General features: G+C 38.7%; 1 long non-coding RNA gene across 1 annotated transcript; it reads left to right on the top strand.

The window, feature by feature from the left end:
- Window positions 1-298: 298 nt before the first annotated feature.
- Window positions 299-6,581, top strand: LOC125755057 (uncharacterized). Its single transcript, XR_007410564.1, has 2 exons — window positions 299-434; window positions 3,262-6,581. It is a non-coding gene; the product is annotated as an uncharacterized LOC125755057 (long non-coding RNA).
- Window positions 6,582-11,031: the final 4,450 nt, after the last annotated feature.

Raw genomic sequence — 11,031 nt, 5'->3', positions numbered from 1 at the left:
AATCCTCAACGTATTTAGCCTCTCAACAGTCTCTGATAGAGGTGACTATTAGTTTCGGCCTTTTGTATACTACGTGTTTCTGGTCTTCCTCCTGGATCCCCACCTTCTCCATCCCTGGTTCCTTTCCAGATCATCTCCTCACATACATCACTTAATGTCCCCCTTTCACATCCGCCCCTTCAGTTTCTCTCTTTACAGCTCTTACTCATCAAATAGCATCTGCACACCCACTGATGACTGCAGCCCACACTGCTTCTCTGAGATCTAAACTCATACGTAGAGTCAGAATCGCCCAGTTCTCCCTTCAATATGGTGGACTGAACTCATTGGCAGGGTGCACGGAGCCCGAAACAGCACCACTTGAACGCGTGGGGCTGGAGATATAAAGAAAGGTTTGGTAGGACAGTGCACGTGGTGAGCGACTCTACTTCAGGGTAAGCTGGAGAACCTGGACTGTCCTCTCCTCTCCTTTCCTTTCGTCTCCTCATGTCTCTTCTCATCTCTCCTCATCTCCTCTCACCTCCTCTCCTCTTTCCTTTTCCTATTCCCTTCTCTTCTCTAATTACGATGACTCCACCTTATCTTTTCTTACCTCCATTGCTTCAGATAAGCCAGAAATTAGTCATCTGCAGGCCACCTGCTATTTTTCTACATATATTTCTTCTCCTTCTTTTGGGGGATGAGGGCAGGCAAACAGTCCTAAGTCCTAAAACTATTTTGACACCTTTCTATTCCCCTTAGGTAATTTTGAGATTAAATAATTTATTACCATTGCTAAAATGAACACATATACTTGATACTCAACTTTATGCAGAACTTTAAAAAACTAGTTTTAATACAGTATCACAATTTACACAGGTATTTTGTCAAAAGACCAGTGTTCCTTGTATTAACTTCCGCAGCCTCTACTGTGGGCACAAAAACTTGTTTTAAATATCTTCAGAGTGTAGGAATACAACAATTAAAGGATGAATTGGTCACCCATTCCCACCTCTTTTCTTGACTTATCATACTTCACCCCATTCACTCCCAAACTCACCCCGAGCTTCAGCCAGCCTGATTTGTCCTTGTAGAAAGGTTATTTACTTCTAATCATAATTCAAGCTGAGTTACAAGAAATCTTTTCTTTTCTCATTTTTAATATTCAGCCCTTCCAATTCAATTTTATTTTATTTTTTGACATTTATTTACTTGCTGTAGAGAGAGAGATAACAAGCAGGGGGAGAGAGAAAACCCAGCTGACTCCCCACTGAGTGTGGAGCCCAATGCAGGGCTTGACCTCATGACCCCGGGATCCTGACCAGAGCTGAAATGGAGATTCTGATGCTCAACCAACCGAGCCACTCAGGCACCCCTCCAAGACAATTTTAAAGATATCTAATTTTCATGAACAAAATCTTTCTTGACATTTTTGTCCCTCCAGAGCAGTGGATCGTTACATCCCACTTCCTCCCACCACTCTACCCCAGAACCTATTCATTTCATTGCTGAGACTTCCAGCTGAGATCAGAACTGGATGTGATATTTGTTTTCATCTTTATAACTCAAACTAGATCATTCAACATAAAAGCATCTTACAGAGAGCTCAGCACAGTCTTGCTCTAGTTGTTCCAGGGGAGATGGATTTCACCTGATAGGCCAGGCACATGCCTATACTTAGGAGCTTGAGTCATTCACTGCTGTCATCGGGAAGAGCACTTCCTTCACATTTGCCAAATCATAGGCTTGCTGTGCAATGCTTCAAAGCAGCTGATAGTTCCTTGCGACCATTAGTATTAAGAATAAGGGTAAGTGGCAGGGATAGGTACAGTTGGAAGAGATAGACTTAGGAATCTGTCACAAAAGCTTTGGGCACCTGGGTGGCTCAGTGGTTGAGCATCCGCCTTCGGCTCAGGTCATGATCCTGGGGTCCTGGGATTGAATCCCATGTCAGGCTCCCTGCATGGAACCTGCCTCTCCCTCTGCCTGTGTCTCTGCCTCTCTCTCTGCATCCCTCATGAATAAATAAATAAAATATTAAAAAAAAAAAAAAAGCTTTGGGGATGAGCTGGAGGTGGGGGAGGCTCATATATGTGACAAACTCAAATGTCTAGAAAACCAGCTGATGATCATCAGTGGAAGGAAAAGGAAATCACTAACTATGACTTGAATCACGTCTACTGCAGGTGTCTTTCTTACAAAAGGCGTGATCCCAAGCCAATTATATTGAAATGACTACTTAATAATACCAGATGGGTTTATAGTTATTTTTTTCCACCCTTTTCAAAGAACATCACCACATAAAAACACAATATGCTCCTTTCCATGAAGTTATGCAGTGATTTTCGTATCATAGGTACCACTTAATGTTATACAGCTAATGAGAAAATTAAGCTCTGGCTGCAGTGCCACATGTTCCTTTGTTCCTAATGAACACTGGCATTAGTGCGCAATTAACAATGACACATATAATCATATGAGCCTTTGCTCTGATTCCAACCTAGTATGGCTGGACCATGAGGAGACCTCCCTGTGTGATCAGATCAAAGCTCCTATGCAGTGTGTCTTTTCAGAGCAGGGAGGAGACAAATTAATCAGATCTATCTAATTTTAAGTAGCATGGTTGGAGAACCATTGGGGAAAAGTCACGGCAGGGGCATGGAAAGAGCCAGACTCTAAACAGGTTCATGTCACTAAAGAGGCAAAGTTTCACGCCCAGCAGTATCTGTTTGCAGTTTTCTGCTTTCTAATTTTTCTCGCAGATATTTAAAATTAAATTAGCACTTCTCTTTTTTAATAAGAGATATAAAAAGCAGTCTTTGGTCATGATGCATAGCACATTAGCTACAATTACATCAATATATCTTTCTCTGCCTCTTTATGCAGTTTTTGATTTTTTTTTTCTTTCCAACCTCCTTTGGGGAGCTCTCAGGGAGCAGCTTTTGCTAATAATTAATAATGGGAGGATTCTCCTGAGGAAATCATTTGGAATCGTTATGCTCTTCTAATAAATCGTCATTTTAGAATTCTAATCAGCAAAATTTGGATTCCAAATGTTTGGTAATTACAGTGGCCCATTGCATCTGGATTGATTAAAATGTAAATGTAACTGATTCTGTCTTCAAAAGTCGATATAGCGCAATGCATATACATTCATGTAGAACAGGATTCATGCACTTGGGAACCTTAAGGGAGGGCTGATATTGAGATAATAAAAGCATATCTTTCAATCTCTGCATAAATGGGCTTCTTACATTCAATTGCACTTTATTGTTTCATTAGTTTCTGCTGCAGGTACTTCAAACACCTAGACTCTCTCAACAATGTCACACAACCCACAGTCAAATCGTATCAACGTTTATCTGCCTGAAATATGTTATAGTTGCAATGACACCGCCATCCAAGGACCTCTCACTATTGTACCAGTGCTTAGTAAAGGAACCCCACCCAAGCAGCCCTTCATGAAAGTTGGAAGCAGAACAAACGGACAATAACCAGCTATAAAAAACCAGGACAGTTCATGAATGGCGCACCAAAATCAAGGACGGGATAACTATCAGAAAATCTGCGTCTTGTTTTAGTTAAGAATAGTGTCTTTCCAAAAAAAAAAAAAAAAAAAAAGAATAGAATAGTGTCTTTTCCAGTCTGTTATTCCTTGTAGGTTCCCATATAGCACCAATTGCAAACTTTAAAACTTTATTTCCAAACATCATTTCATGGACTCCGAGAAGCAGTTTACTTTACAGCTCTCTTTGGGATGAGTAAGGGATGCTAGCACTTTGTCAAATCTATTTGCATGTTAGCAAGACCCAGGGGATTTATTGTGTTTATTTGTGTTTATCAATGCTCAAGCCCAACCCATAGAGATTCTGATTTAACTAGTGGTTGGAGCACTGGCATCTATGCTCTAAAAAGTCCACAAATGATGCTATTTTGCAGACAGGTGGAAAGAACTACTTTTAAGCAAAGGGATTAATCCACTCTGTTTCCAGATGTACCCAAGTGGGCGTGAGGCTAGGCTGAACAGGGATGAGTTCTTTACTTCTGGAACAATGTGGGACAGTGCTAAAATCAAATCCCATCCACCCATCCATGTATCTGTTGAGCAAAAATTAATTGGATACATACCGTGTGCCCAGCACTGTTCTAGATAACGTAGCAGTGATCCAAGTCGACAAGGCTCTTATCTTCAGAGAGCTCACCATCTGCTGGGGAAGACAGAAAGGAAACTAGTCAACAAACCAACCAAGGAATCAGTAAGCCGAATCATCTGCAGAAAGTGGAAGGAACAGGTTCATGAACATGAAGAACAGACTGTGGGGATGCTTTGGAGAAGAGAATCGGGAGGTAGCAGGAAGGCTTTGGGGCTACCTGAGTGATGGACAGGAGCCTTCAAGCTGAGGTCTGACGGGAAGCTTCCCTACTGAGGCCCAGTAACCAAACAGACCTGAAATGAGATCTGGCTTAAGGCATTGGAGGAAGAGCTTCGGAGATTAGTGAGGCTGGAGGGACAGATGGGGCCGAGCAGAAGCCACAGGCATTTGGCAAAGACTTTTCAGCCATGGGGAAGTGTCTGAATCTTGTACTAGTTTTTCATGAGAAATGGCTTGGGGTTTGGTTACGTAGGAGAGGACATCGTGATAACTTTGAGCAGAGGCGAGTGAAAGAGGCCGCAAAGGGTGGATCATACGTCTCAGTAACAACAGAGTAAGGGATGGTTGTGCTCTTAAGAGTTTGTGTCTGAGCTTCAGGGATTTGGTTTTGGTTGCTGTTATTTTACAACATAATCAGAAAATCATCATTTTTCCTGCCCTATTCCCTCTTAATAGTTCTTTGAGAGACAAAAGCATAAGAGGGAATCCCAAATTTTGCATTCCAAGTAATCAGTCCCTTTTCTGAGTTCTTAATATAACTGCTTCCAGCAAGAAAATAACTCTTCTGTCTCTACCCCACACACTTTGCAATTTTGTCCTTCCGTATTTTAAGAGGATCAAAATTAGGATCAAAATCAAATTTTTCCATCCTGAAACAGTCAGGAAATGGCTAGGGAGATGAGGAATGAAAGGAAAGTGGTCATCGCAGGGTCGAAGAAGGTGGACAGGGATGTAGGCACCCTCGCTGTGGCTCCCCCGCTGACGGGCACTCTGCATCAGGGACCCACGTAACACTCAGCCCGGAGAGGTACGTCTATTCTCATTTCACGACCCGGAAGCTACCAGGAGCATATGCAGCGTTTGCACCCAGAACCCAGCTTCCTTTTTCTCCAAAATCGATGCTACTAACCAGTTTACCACACTTCACGTGCCACTTGTTTCTTTCTATAGTTCGATGATATGAAAGTGCCTCTGGGGGAGAGTAGACCGACAAGTCCTCTTGCAGACTTTTCACTTCTCTCCTCTCCCAGGACACAGGGATCATCTCAGTCCACAGAATCAGGGAGCGATTGTGATATATCTAAAAGGGATAGTGGGACCTGCCGCCTTCCTTTCTACAAGCAAGGAAACTGAGTCACACACACACACCTTGCTAAAGGCAGAATCAAATCTAGAAATCAAATCTCCCCCAGTCTTAAGATAATGCTTTGTTTGTTTGTTTGTTAACAAACTACGTTACCAGGTTGCCTTTGGCTCTCCCGGAGATGATTGATGCTTCAGCTCAACATATGCCAACCCAAGGATTGTCAGGACCATGATGGTCTCCATCCATAACCTTGAAATTGGTTTCCTGATGCCACATTGGAATCAGCAACACTCACACCACCTGCCAACCTTTGATGTACGGAGAAGATGCGGATTCTCTACACTCTGGAACAAGGATCTGAGCTATCCCAGGGCTCCAGATCATTCCATGTTTAACCAGATAGTCTGGGGAACTATAATCTCGGTCCTTCTTTCATCCATAATACTTACATCAGTCTTTTTCAGAGTTATGCTTTCTTCACATTGGTTTCCTGACCTGAAATGCCCTTCTCACTTCTTTTTGAGAGAGGACTGCAAAGCAAGCCCATTACTCCAGGCCTCTCTCCTTACTTGATGTCTCATTTTGCAAGACAAAGGCAACTGATAATTTCTATAATATGGTCCACCTCACTCCACTTCCCTGTCATTCATTCACTTATCAAAACATCTGTTCAGAGCCTTTTGTATGTTAAGCACAGGGTTAGGAGTTTGGAATACTAAGAGGTGTTAAGATACAATCACTGCCCTCAGGAGCTAAATCCAGTGGAAAGATTAATAAATTAATAGACAATTACAAAGAATGTGAAAATCCTCTGGAAATCTCTAAGGACACGTTCACAGTTAGATGAAGCCTATAAATATTTAAATCTGTATATCATGTTGAAGCAATTTATATTAAATTTCTCTTCTGTGTTGAGATGATGTCGTTGTATGTGACACTACTTTATATATCACTTATTTTTGGCAACCTATCTAATAAGAATTTGCAATGCATTATTTAAGTATTATTACTTAACATGTCATATATTTATCCCTCGTGTCCTGAGTGAATCTTTAAGGAGAGGCATTATGTCATGTATACGTGAGTGTGTGTGCATATCTTTTAAAAGCAATTTCTAAAATAAATACTGATGTAAGTGTCAATATTTTTTATGTTTTTATTTGAAAGTACATCACCTAATGTATCATGCTGTACATAAAACTGCATATTTAATAAACTTTAACAATGTTCCAACAACAATCTGAACCACTTAGAGTTCACAAAATTGATTCTCATCCTGCCGTAACTTCAATGTAGCTGGTATTAATAGCTACAGATTTTATTTTCTCTCTTTAAAAAGTATATCTACAGTACCGATAAATCCATTAGTTAAACTGCATTATCTTAGGATCCTATCTCTATTATATTTCAAAACCAGTATGGCTTAAAATGTAATCTCCAATCCCCTGCCAAAAGCGTCAATCACAATTTAGCAACCAAACTACAACGTGAATATAGGGATACATGATTATTTTGTTGGAAAACGTCTTGTGTGCAAAAGCAGTATTATAAGAGGGAAAAAAAAAAGTGCCTTATTTTTCTCTTAGTCTAAAATACTTGAAAACACTTGACAGTTGATTGCAGAGCTTTCCCACGCCAAGTTCTCCCATTTTTGTTTTATATGCCATCCTTGTGTACCATGGATGCTTGAAGTAACTGCTCACCTGTATCTGCCAGGATAGCCCTCCATAATGGCTGTAGTGACAGCCTATGCTTAAGGCCCTCTGTTTGAGGATATATCGTCCCACCCTTGTCCCTTTACCCATGAATTCTATCTCCTGCCCCTGGATGAAGAGTCTTTGTGGGAACTATCAAAGAGCACCAGAGAACTATTGAAAATTCAACCTTCCACAGTTAACAGTGACTCTAGACATATATTAATTCATCAAGACAGTGACTGGTAGTGACATCATTCAGTGATGCTAATATGGAGGACATGTAATATAGCATGATCATAAATTCTTTTGCCAAAAAAGGGGTGGAGCATTCCAAAATAAAAACAATAGGCAAGTACTCTGCCTACGAAGTTCTCAAGCTCATGGACTAAATGCATCTGTTTTCTGTCCCAAGCCGTGATGAATTCTATCTCTTGCTGGATTAATGTAATGTTTTGGGCCTTCTTTGCGACACTCAACATGCTGTCTACTGACTCCCCCCTATACTTCCACTGCCCCCGTGGAGTATGTTTTCACATCTCTCACTTATACACATACACATACACACACTGACTTCAGCCTCATCTATGTTCCCGATTTTTACTTTATTAATGACAGATCAACATGAGCTTACTCAACAATGCAGACTGAAAAAAGGGGCAGAGGAAAAACAAGAACTCTGCACTTACCTGAAAATGATGTACCTGGGAGATTTTCCTTAGGAAAAGAGTAAATTTTGCACTGCACTTTTACAAAGTCCTTCAGGATATGGACTTAGTTAAGTTATCTAGCCACTGCCCCAAAAGGTCTTTTTTTGCACTGTGCCCTCTACACACATTAAACAGCATATTGTACAGAAAGAACTGTGTTTTCATGTTGCTCTACCCACCTACAAAGCCATTTCTCTTTCTCCTTTTGATTAGTCCCTTTTCTTCCATTAGTTATCAGCTTAGATATTGCCTCTACTAAATCATTCCCTGTAATCTCTTTAGGTGTTAGATATTCCTCCTCTGAGAACCCAGATACTTGAATGCTTACTCTATTGTTGTCCTTACCAACTAAACATAATTGCCTTCCTCTCTCACTAGACTGTGAGCTTTCTGAGATAAGAACTATGAATTATTCACTTCATAATCTCTAGTACTGAACTCTACTGGCCAATTTTATATGTTGAAGGATCATTAAAAAAAAATCCCAAATCAAGATCTGTGATTTACCTAAACAGCTATAGATACAACAAATTTCATCAATTACGAAAAAGAAAGACATCTAGGATTTTACTTAGGAGCTATTTAGTCCTATTTCAGAAACATGTGAACAGATTTCTTGATTTTCAATTATTATGATGTTAGAAAAAGGGAAAAAGATTTCAAAAACAGAAACACTGGGCTCAAGAGCAAGACAAGATATGACACAAACTGGTCATAAAGAAGGAGACAAAAAAAAAAAAAAAAAAAAAAGGAGGAGACAGAACAAAACCAATCCAAAACAAACGAATAAGTAAGCTAACAAAGACTTCCTGTCAAAAAAAAAAAAACTTTTTTTTAAAGGAATCACAAGTAAATTCAATGTCTACTTCTTCATATAGAGTTAAATAGTGTAGGGAAAAACTGGTCATCATGCCTGTTAGATTCTCAGGTTTTGAACTTACTACAGGATAACATAATTAGTTGTCATAACTATGAATGAAATATTTTAAAATAACTTTATTAGTAGTATTTATCTTTCATCTAATGGCAGCAAAATTCCAAGAAAATAGGCATTTCTGTTCTATGCAGTTTTAAGATTAAATGGACAGAAATTAGTGATTTGCCCAAGGCCACTAACCAAGTCTTTATTCTGCTCTTGTAAAGCGTAAGAAAGCATGGAATTGATATACATTTTAGATATATTTTTCACCAGAAATAGGAAAGCATATTATTTTAATGCTAACAAACAAATGATTATTTGTTCCACATAGTCACCTTGAAAAGCAATCAATTAATTAATGTATATTCTTATAATTCTTATAAAATGTATCATAAAATAGGTACATTCTTCATTTAATATCACCCTAATTGACATTACCTATTTAATTATGTTAAAATTCTTGAATTATGAAGGAAAAGGTACTGGACTTTGATTCATTCTTATTTAGAGTCTGCCTCTAACTACTGGGGGGTGAAGGGTGGGGGTTGGTAAGTGTTCACTTCCCCTGACTCATGGTCTCCATCTTCTCCCCATTTTCATTATGATAACCTTCTGAAAATGAAGTATATGTCCAGTCTAGTGCTGGACATAGCATTGACTTGATGGATGTAACATATCACCACATCTTGTGATTAAAATAAGAAGATGAAACTAGATCACCCTGCAAAGTTCAAGATTCAAAATGAGAAGAGCCATGTTATATCTAATTAATCACTGTGGGGGCAAGTGATTCCATTCTAGCTCATGGTCACAAATTAATAGAAAAGTCTCTCACTTAAGAGAAATATTCTGAAAGTTGGTTGCAATATTCTATGTAATATTACTTGGAGCTTAAAATACAACTTTTCATTGAAATGTCACAAAAGGGTTAAGGATGAAGTGGTATAAAACAATATTTCCAACCATTTCAACTTCATTTTTGGCACTGCCTTCTGAACCTTGCACATTTTATTTCTTTCCTATATTGAGTGACTTTTCAAGTGGTCCTGCCGTGAGCCAGTAGAATTACTAAGAGGTTTCTGATTTCATAGCTATTTTTTATTATATTTGGAAGCTGGTCTTAAGTAGAGCTAAAACTCCAGGGCCACTATTTTAGAGTAGTAAAGATTGACATCTAAATTATGATGTAAGAAAAGTATAAGGCCATAGATTTCATTGAATGTAGAAAGAAGTAAAAAAATGGATTTGTCTCTGAAAACGTTGGCTATTTGACATCTTTGAGAAATTTTCAAGCATATTAAATTCTAAATCTCAGCAATGAAATTGTGATAGACATTTGGCTTACATCTATTACTCTTAGTTAATTCCCAGTTAAAGTTCCTTAAATCTACCTTTAAATGTCTCTCTCTTCTCCTGGGGAAAATATGCCCACATAGGATTTAAGAGTCTAAAGTACATGTTTAGGGATTAGCAATGGTCAATGGTAAGACATAATGCAAAAACAATTTATTGCAAAAAAAAAACTAACAAAACAAAACAAGAGAGAGAGAAAGAGATTGAACGCATCTGGCATTCTTTGATTCAATCCCAGATTTCATACACAGAAACAGGAACTTTATACTCTACTCAAATGTAAGTAAAATAGTATGAGTTAGATGTTCCATTCCACATGTGAATGAAGCCAAAGGAAATTAGGATACATGCCTAAGGTCATTTGGGTAGAAAGCAGCATTCCCTGTGCCTAGAATGAGTTTCTTCCAATTCTTTCTCCTAATGGGTTCTTTTTATTTATCCTTAGAAATAGAATTTAAATAATACTTCTTAGGATAGCCATCCATAGCCAGCACCATTCAGTATGACATAGATGTCTAACCTCTACATCTTCGTAATACCTTGTATGTTGATCTTAGAATTTATAAAATATAATAATAATAATAATATCTTCATTTCTTAATTTAACCCACTGACAACAACACCACTGAAGGCAGGAACGATGCCTTACTACATATGATAAAACAAATACCCACCTTAAATGAATGACACATATTAAGCATTTAGGGAACAATTATTGCATAAAGTAGCATAGCTAGAACCAGACATAGGTCCATGTAACTTTTAAGGCCATGCATTTCAGGGGGCAAGGCAAAAATTATAATCTGGGCTATTACTCTGCAAAATAAAAGCAATAAGCTCTGATGAATTGGGTATCCACACAGCGGGTGGCTTTGTCTGGAGTTAGAGTTCTATGTGGTTATGTCACCAATCAGCT

The sequence above is a fragment of the Canis lupus genome, chromosome 5 (genome assembly GCF_003254725.2).
Source record: "Canis lupus dingo isolate Sandy chromosome 5, ASM325472v2, whole genome shotgun sequence".
In the NCBI taxonomy this organism is placed as follows: domain Eukaryota; kingdom Metazoa; phylum Chordata; class Mammalia; order Carnivora; family Canidae; genus Canis; species Canis lupus.
This window is presented reverse-complemented; position numbering and strand designations above follow the sequence as displayed.